Below are 4,963 nucleotides of genomic sequence, written 5' to 3' on the forward strand. Positions count from 1 at the left end.
TACTTTAGACACCGAATGATTGAAAACATTTTGAATTAAAAACATAAAAAAAAAAACCAGGCGAATTGGCTTCAAAACACATCGTAAGTAAAACCTCCCTTAATAGGGAAATACTAAAAGACTGCTCCCTCATCCTTAGAAGCGCTAATTTAGGAAAAAAAAAGAAAAATGAATGATCTGAGTCACAAATATAGCTTCGATAGATGAGCCTAAAGAGAGAGAGAGAGAGAGAGAGAGAGAGAGAGAAACAAAGAAAAAGGAGACAGAGCTTTTGAAAGAAACCTCATAATATGAGAATCCACAAAGCGGGTTACGATAATTGGAGTTGCAAGATCATTGTCTTCGATCAAACGAATTTCCAGTTCCCATATTAAAGATTGATTCTCTTTGATTTTTAATGTAATTAGATTTCGAAAAGAGTTTCTCTTGTGGTTTTCATTATTTTTTTTTTTGCTTAGCAGCGGGTCATTTAGTAAGAAGGCACTCTAATAAAACGACTCTATTTTGCATAAAGGAACAATATTCCCATCTTACTAAGGCAATATTATTGCTTGATTATTGCTTGATTGTTTATATGGTGTTTTTACGTTGCATGGAACCATTGGTTATTCACCAACGGGACCAACGGCTTTTTACGAGACTTCCGAACCACGTCGAGAGGGAACTTCTATCACTAGAAATACACATCTCTTACTCATCAACTGAGTGCCCGAGAATGGAACTCGCGGCCACCGAGGTGGCACGCCTACACCATACCGACCACGCCACTGAAGCGCAGGCAATATTATTTATGATAGATGAATGTATAGTTTTAGTGGCAGCCATATGGCATATTACGCATTAGTTAAAAACCGAGTTTATAATGAATTCATCTAATAATTCCCTTCTACTAATAATATGCTTCTAATTTTTCCAAGTTGTTGCAATGAATGTAATGATCTTTAGCCTAGATAACCGTCCAATAATCCATTTGGCAGAAGCTTCACCGAATTAAATTCGATTCTCTCAGATTTGATTTTAAAATAGGAATGATGTGTTTTCATAAGGATTTTCTTTAGTTCCTGAAAAAAAAAAATAAAATAAAAGATTATGTGTTTCATAAGGATTCTTTGTAGTTCCTGAAATGCTTAAGAAAAAAATTTTTAACTGGTTAAAGTGGAAACTTTTCAAATAAATCCTCTTCTCTCAAACATTATTCCAGAACACGACTTGACTAAGCTGTTGCAATGAACGTTTTTCGATAGTCGCTGAAATATTAGAAAAAAAAAAAAAAAAATTACCGCATCGCCTGATATTGTAAAAAAAAGAGTAAAACTAACACTCAGTTTATATTATAAGTTGCTCTAAGCTCTGCCCCGTATGTATAATTTTTACATATTTTTTTTTACACTTTTAGGCAACTCGATAAAAACTGCTACTGAATTGCATCTGTTTTACCCAATAAAGAACTTAATGAAAGTCTTCATGGATGTTTTATGGTAACATAATGTCTTTCTACATTCAATAAAAACCTTAAAAGTAAACGCTAAAGGGCTTTAAATCCAAAGTTATGGAATTTTTCAATGAACAAAATCATAATCTGATTACTTAAAGAGATAAGTGAGCATACGATGTCTCCTCGGATGGATTAACAAGTCTTTGAGACATCCTAATCCTTGTAACTCCTTGCAACTTAAATACGACATTTATCGGGTTCTAAAACTCAAATGTAAGTTCCATTTATGCCACCTGTACGACAACACAGCTGTCGGAACCCCTGCTATTATGGTAAATTTACATCTGTTGTGACCCCATTATCTGTCTCGTGGGTTTTGTAATATTAAGCATAAGACTTTTAAGACGACAATAGAATAAACTAGAATTTTCATATATTACTATTTGGAGGCACAAAAAATGTGCAGTTGCCTTGGGAATAATGTACTTCAGTCAATTCCAAGAAAAAGTTGCAAGCAACAATAAAATGGATTTTGTCATCACAAAACAAAGCAATATTAAACTTTGCACAAACTATGCAAAAGAGACCTATTACCTATTTTTAATACGTTATAGCATATATCATTTGGCAAACTAATTCTTACTACTTAATTGACGCTATTTATTTAATTTCAGGTGTTGCATAAACTTGGATATGAAGAAAAGCCAATCAGCAACCAAGACCGCTCTTTACAAAACGAATGCATATTGCTGTTGTTATTCATGCGAGGGTAAGGCATAACTTCGTGAGTCTAAAATGAGAAGTTGCAGTAGTAGATTAAAAGTGAAACTGGTGTTGCAGACGGACTACCTTTGCAAGGCCATTGAAATCAGTCCCAGAGGAATCATGAATGAAGTGTATGGTGTGTTTACAGGGACAAGGGAACGGCCATTTTGCGGAAGGGACCACTATAACGATGGAAAACTACGCAATCGAGTTTTTAGTACAGCGTATAATGCTGTATGATACTCTCCGCCACGGCCCGCAAAACTCTCAGCCGGCCATGGTTGTTGCGATGCCAGACGCATGATCATGGCTAAATTTAACCTTTAATAAAATAAAACCTACTGAGGCTAGAGGGCTGCGATTTGGTATGTTTGATGATTGGAGGGTGGATAATCAACATACCAATGTGCAGCCCTCTAGCTTCAGTGGTTTTTAAGATCTGAGGGCGGGCAGAAAACATCCTGATGTACAGATAAAGCCATCTCTATAGCTTCCTTTTACAAAAAGCTAAAAATAATTTGATGAAATGCTCTTACAACTGGAATATTGCACGTCCCACTCAGTCCTGCAAATGTGTGTGGGTTGAGGAGGGGGTTGTGAAAGCCACTGGGGATGGAGTTTCAAGCTGCGGGGAAAGCGACGGACGCTATCGGGCGCTGTTCCAGGGACCGCCAGTATGACTCTTTCCAAAAAGGTTTCTTCAGGCCTCTAGTTAAAGAAGGAGTTACGACCTGACAATCGTTAATTTGTTCCACTCTATGTCTTTGAAGTATATTCCATTTATTAGACAAATACTCCGATTACAGACATTAATTAATTCCAATTACATACATTATTTAATTCCACTCTATGTCTTTAAAGTATATTCCATTTATTAGAGAAATACTTCAGTTAAAATTTGACTTTAAGAAAGTTTTAGACGCCATTTCATCAGCGTTTGAGTGACTTTATAGACAAAACGTAAATAATTGGCAAATAAACCACTTAAGTGGACTTTAAAATATGAAAAAATATAAATCATAGATTGTCATCAAAATCAGTTTCAATGATTTTAGGGAATTGTTGAAGGCCTCAAAGTCATACACGTAAGTCATTTATAACTTTGCTGCCTTTTCAAAAGTCTTCAGTTATCTACACATCTGCAGTTTTAAAGAATGGGCCAATCACGCTTTCATTAATTGATAACTATAACTGAAAATGGGTCGTGAAAACATAAACCATGTGTAATCCGACCTCCAGCTTACTCGGGGTGGGGGGTGAGGGGCGGCGTACTAATATCTATGGTCAAATAGAGCGTTCTGTTATCAACGAAATTAAAATAAATACGCCATATTTCACTAGAAATAATTTTTCTGTACCGTTATCATGAATATTATTTATTTTTACATTGTCATTCTAATAAATAGATAATAAATATCCTTTCCTAAAATTCATGTATTTTAACTTAACGCGAAATACCTTTTCAGACATTTTTAGGCTTTCCTAATCCCCCCACACCAACAACAACAGCACAACAACAACAACAACAACAACAACAAAGTGGTTTGTAGGCTTACTTCCCGAGTAAGAGGAAAAAACAGTAGACGTCACAGCCTGCGCCATTTGGCCATTTCGGACTTATTAAACCCCTGATGATTTACTTATCCCTCGAAAACTTCGCCCTGAGCTAAAGAGAAAGTTCGGAAATCAATTAGGTTGGTGTCAAAAACCACTGTTGTACAGCAACAAACACAGTTATACAGAAAAAAAAAAACACTGTTAAACAGCAACAAACACAGTTATACAGTAAAAAAAAACACCGTTATACAGCAACAAACAGTTTTATAGTAAAAAACAGTTATACAATAACAAACACTGTTATACAAGTTATACAGTGAAAAAATATTGTAAAACAGCAACAAACACAGTTATCCTGTAAAAAAAAAAAGTTCTACAGCAACAAACATATAGTAAAAAAAACTGTTATAAAGCAAAAAACACGTACAGTAAAAAAACTGTTAAACAGAAACAAACACAGTTATGCGGTAAGAAAGAAAACACTGTTATACAGCAACAAACACTGTTATACAGAAATATATATACTGTTAAACAGAAACAAACACAGTTATATAGTAAAAAAAAGCAATTAAACAGCAACAAACACAGTTATGCAGTAAAAAAAACCACTGATACAGCAACAGTGTTTTTTGACACCAATCTCCTTGATTTCCGAACCTTTTCCTTAACTCAGGACGACGTATTTCGAGGGCTAAGTAAATCATCAGTCAAACAAGTCGTCAACATATGTTGGAAACTAATCGCATACACATCAGAAACCTGCTGAGAACGAGTCCAAGAAGTTACTGGAGAACGACACTAGAGAATGTTGGAGAAATTGTTGAAGCGCTGGATAGGACAGCCCACAGATCTATGACTTGTGATGTTTGTGTGGAAAGTTCTGATGTTTATTTATCTATTTTATATTTTAGCCTGTTATACTGCATTGCGGAAACGTCCTCAAGTATGATTTTGGATAGAAGAAGGCATAAGCAACGATACATTATATTCACGCCAGTGTGTGCGTGTGTGTGCGTGTGTGTATGAGCCTGCATCTTCTAAAAGAAGTTAGTGGAGGAGGACCTTGTACAGAATGTTGGAGAAATTGTTAATTGAAGCGCTGGATAGGACAACCCCCAGATCTTTGACTTGTTGTGATGTTTGTGTGGGAAGTTCTGACGTTTATTTATTTATTTCATTTTATATTTTAGCATGTTCTACTGCACT

The sequence above is a fragment of the Macrobrachium nipponense genome, chromosome 13, assembly GCF_015104395.2.
Source record: "Macrobrachium nipponense isolate FS-2020 chromosome 13, ASM1510439v2, whole genome shotgun sequence".
In the NCBI taxonomy this organism is placed as follows: Eukaryota; Metazoa; Arthropoda; class Malacostraca; order Decapoda; family Palaemonidae; genus Macrobrachium; species Macrobrachium nipponense.